At 39.4% G+C, this 10,236-nt stretch overlaps 1 protein-coding gene across 1 annotated transcript in view; it reads right to left on the bottom strand.

Annotated features, from left to right (window-relative positions):
* Foxr2 (forkhead box R2) overlaps positions 1-9,963 on the bottom strand; it is a 14,223-nt gene extending 4,260 nt beyond the window's left edge. Inside the window, exons 1-3 of the mRNA XM_028781994.1 lie at positions 9,905-9,963; positions 9,662-9,737; positions 2,025-2,068 (exon numbers count right to left, since the gene is read on the bottom strand). The gene's annotated coding sequence lies outside the window, so the exon portion shown is untranslated. The remainder of the gene's footprint in view (positions 1-2,024; positions 2,069-9,661; positions 9,738-9,904) is intronic.
* Positions 9,964-10,236: the final 273 nt, after the last annotated feature.

The raw sequence follows: 10,236 nt of genomic DNA, 5'->3' as shown, positions 1-10,236 counted from the left end.
TGTGTGTGAGAGAGAGAGAGAGAGAGAGAGAGAGAGAGAGAGAGAGAGAGAGAGAGAGAGGAGTGGGGCATGGATGCCATAGTGTGCCTGCAGCAGTCAGAGGACAACTTCGTGGAGTTGATTTTCTCCTTCCACCTCTGTATGCATTCCAGGGTCATATCTCATGTCATGAAGTTTGAATAGAAAACACCTTTATCCACTGAATTGTCTTGCTGGACCCCTACTCATCTTTTAAGACTGAAGAAATGCTGCTTTTACCTCCACAGAAATGGATCCCTTTCACAGTGGGGTACCAGCCTGGAGAAAGCATGGGATAGAACCTGAAATATTTAGATTATTCCAATTCCAGACATGCTGGCAACATTTGAGTTGTCAGCAGTCCATTATTCCCTAAAGGCAGGCTCTACTGTTACAGACTGTTTCTTTCATCTTTAGAGAACAGAGCTCAGTTGTATTTTTAATAAAACCAGTTCACTACTGTGCATTCATGTGCATGTATGTACAGGTGTCTGTGCACCTGTGTGTGTGTTTGTGTGTGTGCTTGTATGTGTGTGTGTGTGTTTGTGTGTGTGTGTTTGTGTGTGTGTGTGTGTTTGTGTGTGTGTGTGAGTGAAGGCCAAAGGACAATTGCAGGAATTTGTTCTTGCCCCCTGGAACTCAGGTCAGCAGGCTCTGCATCAAGTGTTTTTATCTATTGATCCATCTCACTAGCCTGCCTTTGCTGGGATTACAGGTGTGAGCCACCACACCCCAATCCTTTAATATTTAAAAATATCCCCACGTGCTGATATTGCTTCCCACCCAAAGGACTGGTAAAGAAGATAACTGATATGTTTTAGGACCTGAAAAAAATCCAAGTAAATATTTACGTTGTTACAAAGCTCCTGAATTTTTCCAGTAATGTCAGAGGTAGCATTTAAAGATTAGAAAACTACTTTCAAGAGGCTTCCATTATTAAATTTTAACTTTTGACCACACACATTGTTATGAATTGAAACTATTTTAGTCAGTAAAAGACTGTATATGATTTCCAAAACTCATGGAAAGAACAAATATTTCAGGATACTTAAGGTTTGTTAATTTTATATAGAAAAATTCACGAATATGTATTTTAAGCATAAGAAAATGCACATATATACTTGTTTCTATCTGTGGCCAAGCAGGAAAGAATAAAGGAAAAGTAATGAGTTAATAATAAATTGTTTCAGAAAAACAAGAACCATATCAATGCCTGTTATATATGATTACATAGACTGTGTTAAGTTCAAGGGTGCCCAAGAACAGAACATGAAAATCTCTCCACTCTTCATTTTCAAAACCAGGTGCCCCAGTTCTGGACTGTGTCAGTCTGTAGGAGGTGTCTCTTTCTAATTCATACGCAAGAGCCATTTATTCATCAAGTACACAAATCACACACTTATAGAAGGGATTCTTGGTTTTAATTCATGTATAGACCAGCACCCACATAACTGAGAACTTGTAAGAATGATAAACACAGATTGGTACACATAATAATCAGGTAGAAAAAAATCAAATAGATGAAAGCATTTTTGTTTTGTTTTTCGAGACAGGGTTTTTTTGAGTAGCCCTGGCTGTCCTGGAACTCACTCTGTAGACCAGGCTGGCCTCGAACTCAGAAATCCGCCTGCCTCTGCCTCCCAAGTGCTGGGATTAAAGGCGTGCGCCGCCGCCACCACCACCCAGCCTGATGAAAGCATTTTAAAAGAAGATAATAATCAAAAAAGATCCAATCCCTTATCTACAAACATATGCAAATTATAATGAAATTCACATAATGAATATGTAAATCTGAATAATGCTAAAAGACTAGGAATAGTAAGAGGTCAGGATAATGGAGATCACTAAATATTCATACATTAAAGGATGCTTCAGTTTTTATAAAACCAAGTTATAAAGAAGCAGCTCTAAGTGATAACAAATGAAATGCTGTTACTAAAGGTCCCAAACCCACCATACTCAGTTCAATATCAATAAGTCCCCCCAAATTAGTTGTATTCTTTTACCTTGACAAGTCGTAGGTGTGTTTTCTAGGTAGTTGAGTAAAATCCTGAAAAGACAAACATAAAACAAATATCACATTAAATGAAGGAAAAAAAGTCCAAGGTCAGGGATAAAGAGGAGTAAATTAATTCCATCGTGTTTGTACTTTATAGTAGGCTTAAAAGTAAGGATAGGAAATGGTTTTAATTGTTGGATTTGTGTACATTTAATATGCTATGCAAATGGCTTCACTTGTTTCCCAAAAAGCCACATTAAATTTGTAATTGCAGTTCATAGCTTTTAGGGAATTCAATTCATCAAATAGATAACCAATGTTTAGAAGGCCAAAAAAAAAAAGGTGGTTTTCAAATAGTTTATATGTCTGGTTTATGAGCTATCTGAATTTATTGAAGTTGAGGAGTAAACAAAACATAAATAGTAATGAGTTGCCCTCAATATACAAAACCCACTAGACACCGAAAAGCGTGTACAGTTATTCTTTTCTAGCAATCTGATTGAAGTTCCAGTTCCTAGATGCTTTGCCTCTGCCTATACCACAATTGACTGGATTTTTGGCTCAGTGGCATTTGCCAACAAGTTTGATGACCTGAGTCTGAACCCTGAGATTGCCACGATGGAAGGAGAGAACTGACTCCACAAAGTTGCCCTACGACCTCCACACATACATGTTCTGAGGCACTCTGGACACCATCATCTCCATAAACACATAAACAAACAAGCAAACAAACAAACAAACAAAAAATGCAGGAAAACAACAACAGAATTAAATTTTGAACACACTATAGGTATGTTTGAAACTATGCATGTAGCAAACTATAATAGGCATTGAGAATAAATATCATTTTACTCTCCAACTTATTTCTGCCATGCCATGTTTCCTCATCCATAATCCATAAGAAACTTACTTTGTTCTTTGGAAGAGAAATATGGGTTCTTTAAAAAATATTTTAAAAATTCGTTTTATTTCTCTCTCTCTCTCTCTCTCTCTCTCTCTCTCTCTCTCTCTCTCTCTCTCTCTCTGTGTGTGTGTGTGTGTGTGCACATGTGTGTAGGTGCCTGTAAAAAGAAGGTGTTGGAGCCTCTGGAACTATAGTTGTAGGTGGTTGTGAGCTACTCTACATAGATGCTGGGAACCAAACTTGTGTTCACTGAAAGAGTAGCATTTCAACCCCATATGTTTTCAACCACTGGGCCATCTAAGCAGCCTGAGACCTAGAGTTCGAACCATGAATGTTTCATAATAAATCATAATGGAAAATAAGGAAATAAGGAGTAGTCATTCTAACAACTATATGAGGAAATTTTGACATTCTTAAGATCTTAACTTTAATCTTTAATTTTGAAGGCTCTTTTTTTTTTAAAGATTTATTTATTTTATGTATATGAGTACACTGCGGCTGTCTTCAGACACACCAGAAGAGGGCATCAGATCTCATTACAGATGGTTGTGAACCACCATGTAGTTGCTGGGAATTGAACTCAGGACCTCTGGAAGAGCAGTCAGTGCTCTTAACCACTGAACCATCTCTCCAGCCCCTTGAAGGCTCTTTAAATATGAATATGAGTTCAAAAGCCTCAGACAGAATTTGCTTTTCTTTCGTTCCAACACTTCAATAGTCCTGAAATGATGGAGAGACTCACTAACTTATTTGCAGTAGCTTTTCAATTATAAGATATGCTGAGGGCTAATAACAACTTTGTCTCCTACTGCTAGGTTTCCAAAAGGTATGACCTTACCTTCCTGGGTAAGCAAAGGAGACTCTATAAAATAAAACCAATATTAGGTCAGATAAAAGGCTTGTCTAGATGGCTACCACCAGAGGTAAATTTCACATAGCCAGTGCAAAAAGGCATATAACATTAGGTACTAAATGACTTGTAAAATAGAGAAAGTACATAGGGAAGTGTCAGGTTTTGGGTGTAGTACATATTTCACATCATGTCATCTGCCTTGTCATTCTCAAGAGGACAATTCACAGCAGCAGACATATAGTAAATATATACATATATGGCAGCCAGTCCAATTTGGCAGGGTGATTTCACATATTTTGGTAAAACCCTTTCTATTTCCTTCAAACTTATAAAGAATAGTGAATCAAACTACACAGAGACAGAGATATATCATACAAGACAATAAATCCCACTATAAGAAAAAAAAACATGATAAGTAAAACTGAAGTCATTGACTTGCTGATCTTTTGAATATCAAGCAGGAATTAGAAATGCAGAGAGTGGTGGCGTATGCCTTTAATCCCAGCACTTGGAGGCAGAGGCAGGCGGATTTCTAAGTTCGAGAGTTCGAGGCTAGCCTGGTCTACAGAGTGAGTTCCAGGACAGCCAGGGCTACACAGAGAAACCCTGTCTGGAAAAAACAAAACCAAAAAAAAAAAAAAAGAAATGCAGAGAGTGGCAGTAACCCAGACTCCTCATCCTGGCATCCAGAGAACTAAAAGCCGGAGTGCCAGCAAGGAGAAAGCAAAAAATATTTTAGAAAAAAAATGGAATACGTGTTAGACATTGGTCTCTGTAACAAAACACATGTGCAAAAGAACTTAGAAAAAAGACTTACTTTGGCCCCAACAACCTCCAAAATAAATCTTTGTGCCTGAGTAGCTGAACTCTGAGAATACTTCTGGAGGTATGTCCTATCCTTCCAGTTTTCTTCTCAAGACAATATTTTCAGTGATTAAAAAAAATCCTTTGTATTCTTGATGTAGAAATGAGTGGGGTCTGGCCAGTTTATCAGATTCTCTCAAGATGTCTTTCCTATTGCTGTGATGCAAAGTACTAGAGTTCATTTTAATGGCCCTAAGCTTTAAATGAGCCACCATTCCCTTGGCTCCAACTCAACACAGGCTGCTCTTTTCTAGGAAATAAGTTTTTCAAGCCTTTCCAAAGCCCAGAAGCTGGAATGCTATAAAATTTCCTCTACCATACTAGTCTTAGGATACAGATAAAATGCAGATCAATTCTTTGTCAGATTGAATGCCCTCCAGTCTAGCTCCCAATAGAGGCCCAGTTGCTATCTGAAGCCTCATAAACTCAGTGTTCACCTGCTCTTCTGGGAACCTACTTCTGTTACCTATAAAATTCTGCTTACACTGTTTTATGTCTTGTCTAGCTCATATCACCAACTTATAAAAGTTCCTATCAAAAACCGATTCCAAAAGTCAAGAAGGAGAGAAGAGGGGTTAGGGGTGGTGGTGGTGGGGTGTGGGGGGGCAACTATCTGACAAAAACAGTAAGGACCTGAGCCTGGAGCCTACTGCTTTACTCCATTTCCCCACCTTATTCCAGGCTCATTTCTAGCCCATTAGATGGCATGATACCATCCATGTTTGGAGAAGGTCTTTGTCCCCTTACTCAATCCTTTCTGGATATGATTTCATAGACAGTTCACAGTTGTGTACTTTACTGATCTCTTAGATGCTTCTGAATCCAATGAAGTTAACAATCAATGTTTAATCACCACAGGAGCATAAACTAGTGAGTAAAGGTATGTAAGAATAGAAAAACAACTTTTACTTAACATTAGACTGAAAACTCGAATCTTAAAATACACAAAAGTTATTAATAAGAGAGCCTAACAACTATATCATGAACATATTCCTCAAATCATACTATAAAGCCACCTACTTAGAATATTCAAATAATTGGATGTATAAAAATATATACAAAGGAAGGAACATATAGACAAATGAGAAGGAAAGTCATTAAGAACGTGAGAAATTGCTCAGTGAGATGGCAAAGGATTGAGGTGCCTGATGCAGGGTCTGATGACCCCCGTTTAGTCCCCAGGACCCACAAGATTGACAGTGTTATCTTCTCCCCCGCCACACACAAGCTTTTTGCCCCTATTGCCCTAACATAACTTGTGAGAAGGACTCCATTGTAGATCAAAGGATTTATAGCTGGGATTAGTGTTTTCTCCTTTGGTACCCTTCAGAGTATCTTCCTCTTCCAAAGATGCTGGAACACAGGGGGGAAGGTTCTATGGAGGCACCTGCTTGGCTTCTCCACATTTAACACATAGGTGGTGTTTTCAGCAATGGGGCCTTGCTGTCAGTTTGTGGAAAGCAAGTTATAGTCTTAGCAAGCTTCATTGGGTGACATGAGATGTGCAGCTAGAATTCTATCTCCCCATTATTTGGCAATTTCATTTAGATCACTTTCATGTACATATATATTGTAGGAAGCTTCTACTGTATTCGGTTTCCATACTACCCTTCAACTGCCCCTTAATTTTAGTTGTCTCTTCCCATATTCCCTTCCTCATCTACCTTTCTACTTCCCTCTGCGCTTGATTCTCCCATTCTAGTCCATCCCTATCCATCCATAACTATCCTATTTCCCTTTTCTAAAGGGATATTATCTCTATAGTCCCTTGATACCTTACTTGGACCCTTTGTGGTTCTACAAATTGTAGCTTGGTTATCATTGACTTAATAGCTAATATCCACCTACAAGTGAATACATACCTTATTTTTTTTTCTGGGTCTGAGATACTTCACTCAGGATGATTTTTCCCCTTAGTTCCACCCATTTACCTGTTAATTTCATGATGTCATTTTTAAAAATGGCTGAGTAATATTCATTGGGTAAATGTACCACATTTATCCATTCTTCTATTGAGGGACACCTAAATTGTTTCCAATTTCTGCCTATTATGAACAGAGCAGTAAAAAACTTGGACAAACATCTCTGTAGTAGGACGAAGTCTTTTTTGGGTATATGCTCAAGGTGGGATAGCTGGATTTTGAGGTAGATCAACTCCCACCTTCCTGAGGATCTGTCATCTTGATTTCCACAGTAGCTGTACAAGTTTGCACTCCCACCAGCAATGGATAAGTCTTCCTCTCATTTTATGAGCTGTCACTTGTTTTGTTGATCTTAGCCATTCTGACTGGTGTAAGATGGAATCTCATAGTTTTGATTTGCATTTCCCTGATGGCTAAGGATGTTGAACATTTTTTAAGGTGCTCTCAGCCACTTGAATTTCATTTTTTTGAGAATTCCATTTAAATCTGTAGCCCCGTATTTAATTGTGTTGTTTGTTTTCTTGAAATGTATTTTTTTTTTAAAAAAATAAAGTTCTTTACATACTTTAGATATTGGCTCTCTATCAAATGCGTAGTTAGTAAAAATTCTTTCCCATTTTGTAGGCTGGTGCTTTGTCTGAATGATGGTGTCTTTTGCTATGCAAAAGCCTTTCAGTTTCATGATGTCACATTTATTAATTGCTGATCTTAGTGCCTGTGCTAATGGTGTTCTATTCAGGAAGTTGTCTCCTGTACCAGTGAGTTCAAGGCTATTCCCCACTTTCTTTTCTATCAAGTTCAGTATATCTGATTTTATATTGAGGTCTTTGATCCATTTGGAGTTGAGTTTTTTACAGTGTGCTAAGTATGGATCTATTTGGATTCTTCTAGGTACAGTTACCCAGTTTATCAGAACCATTTGTTAAAGATGCTGTCTTTTTACTCCAGTGTGTGCTTCTGGTTTTTATTAAATAAAAAATCAGGTGTCCAAAGGTGTGTATATCTTCAATTCAATTCTATTGATCAATGTGTCTATTTTTTCCAATACCATGCTGTTTTTATTACTATAGTTCTGTAGTACAACTTGAAATCAGGGATAGTGTTACATCTAGCATTTCTTTTATTGTTCAGGATTGTTTTAGCTATCTTGAGTTTTTTTGTGTTTCCATATATACCTGAAGATTGTCCTTTCAAGTTCTGTGAAGAATTGTGTTGGAATTTTGATGGTGATTTCATTGAATCTGTAGATTACTTTTAGTAGGTTGGCCATTTTTATTGTATTACTCCTACTGATCCATAAGTATGGAAGATCTTTCCATTGTCTGATATATTTTCAAGTTCTTTCTTCAAAGACTTGAAGTTCTTATCATTCTAGTCTTTCACTTGCTTGGTTAGAGTTATGCCAAAATATTGTATATTATCTGAGGCTATTGTGAAGAGCGTTGTTTCCCCGATTTCTTTCTCAGTCCTTTTATCATTTGTATATAGGAGGGCTACTGATTTTTGTGAGTTTTGCATTCAGGTATTTTGATCAAAGTGTTACAATAGGAGTTTCCTCATGGAGTCTTAAGTGTCACTTATGTATACTATCATATCATCTGCAAGTAAAGATATTTTGACTTCTTCCTTTACAACTTCCATCCCCTTGATCTTTAGTTGTCTTATTGCTCTAAGATGTCTGGCTTTTAAAGACTCTATTGAGAAGTCAAGTGTAATTCTAATGGTTCTGCCTTTATATGTTACTTGGTCTTTTGTCCCCTTGCAGCTTTTAGTAGTCTTTGATTTGTACATTTAGTCTTTTGAGTAGAGGTGGCTTTCTTTTCTAGTGTATTTGGTGTTCTACATGCTTCTTGTAGGCATCTCTTCCTTTAGGCTAGGGAAATTTTCTTATATTATTTTGTTGATAATATTTACTGTGACTTTCATCCAGGATGCTCCTCCTCCTTACATTCCTATTATTCTGAGATTTGGTCTTCTTGTAGTGTCCCAGATTTCCTGGATGTTTTGTGCCAGGAGTTTGTGAGGTTTAATATTTTCTTTGGTCAATATATCTGTTCTTCTTTCTATCCTGTCTTCAATGACTGGGATTCACTCTTCCATTTCTTGTATTCTGTTGGTGAGACTTGTCTCTCAGGATCCTAAATTTTTAATTTCCAGATTTTTCTCAGTTTGAGTTTTCTCTATTGACTCTTTTTCCACATTTGGGTCTTGAGGTGTTGTTTTAGTCATTTCCTTCCACTGTTTGGTTTTCATAGATTTTTTTTAAAAAGGGATTTTATTCATTTCCTCTTTATAGACCTCTATCATATTCATAAAGGCTGTTTTAAGATCTTTTTCCTAGGCTTCAGCCATGTGGGAATATTCAGGGTCTGCTGTGGCAGAGTTGCTGGGCTCTAGTGGGGACACACTGTTCTGGCTGTTATTGATTGTGTTTTTGTGCTAGGTCTAGGCATCTGGAATTGGGAACATCTTAATTCTAGGTGCTGATGTTTGGTCTCGTCTTTGTTAGTTTTGTTTCTTGGCATCTGTTTCCTTTTCTGGTTCTTAGAAGAGTGCCTTGCCTGTGTGCTGCCTGGTAGGAAATTCTCCTGGGGTCTTGATAGATTTAGCAACTGGGGCTTCCATTTAAAATCTGTTTCTGGGTATGGGGAGCTGACATATAGAAATGAAGATGGGGTAGAGGAGGTGAGGGGGTCCACAGGAGGGACGAAATCAGGGTGGTCCACCAGAATCTGCTTAGTCCCCTGGGACTTGGAGCAGAGAGTGAGGAGAAGTCATAGCAGAGGGTCTGCTGCAGAACTGGGGGGTGAAACTGGGGGACTGGACTTGGAAGAATTGAGGGAGAGGTGGAGGTCTGCAGCCAGCTTATTTGTTTCCCAGGTCAAAGTGGCCATTGAATTCCTAGGGAGTGCCTGCAGGTGTTGGGGGCTGGGACAAAAGAATGAGTGAGTGGAGAGAGGTTAGGAGGGCAAGACCTGGTGATCCACTGGAGATGGGGCAGAGGGGGAAGGGAGGCTGCAGTAGGTGTTCTATTAAAGAGCTTAGGATGTGACCAGGGGGTTGGATTTTGAGGAACAAGGGGAGAAGTGAAGTTAGCCTACCTGCTTCCCTGTCCAGAGTGGCCTGAGCATTCCCAGGGAGTGCCTGCTGGAGTTAGGCGCTGGGATAAAGCAAAGACTGGGGAGAGAGAATAGGAAGCGAATATCAGTGGGATACACTGGAGATGGAGACAGAGGGGGAAGGGAGGCTGCAGCAGGTGGTCTGTCGCAGAGTTGGGGATGAGACTGGGGGAATATTAGATTTCTGGGAGCAGAGAGAGAAGTGAAGATCTGCAGTCAGCCTACCTGCTTGCCTGGCAGGAGTGGCCTTTGGGTTCCCAGGGAGTGCCTGCTGGAGTTGGGGTCTGCAATAAAGCAATGAGTAAGGGAAGGAGGTTAGGAGGGGGTGATCTGTGTCATCCAATGGAGGTGGGGGTGGGGAGGGAAGAGAGGCCTCAGCAGGTGCTCTACTGCAGAGCTAGAGGTGAGACTGGGGGTGAGGACAGTTGGGTGCAGAGGAGAGCAGGGATAGGTGAAAAGCTGCAGTCAGCTTACCTGGTCCCCTGGCAGAAGTGACCCGTGGGTTCCCAAGGAGAGTTTGCTGGAGTTGGGGGCTGGGATAAGCACTGACTGGGGGG

This window comes from Grammomys surdaster, unplaced genomic scaffold, assembly GCF_004785775.1.
Source record: "Grammomys surdaster isolate TR1022 unplaced genomic scaffold, NIH_TR_1.0 654, whole genome shotgun sequence".
In the NCBI taxonomy this organism is placed as follows: domain Eukaryota; kingdom Metazoa; phylum Chordata; class Mammalia; order Rodentia; family Muridae; genus Grammomys; species Grammomys surdaster.
The sequence above is the reverse complement of the archived record's forward strand: the minus strand, read 5'-3'. Positions and strand labels throughout refer to the sequence as shown.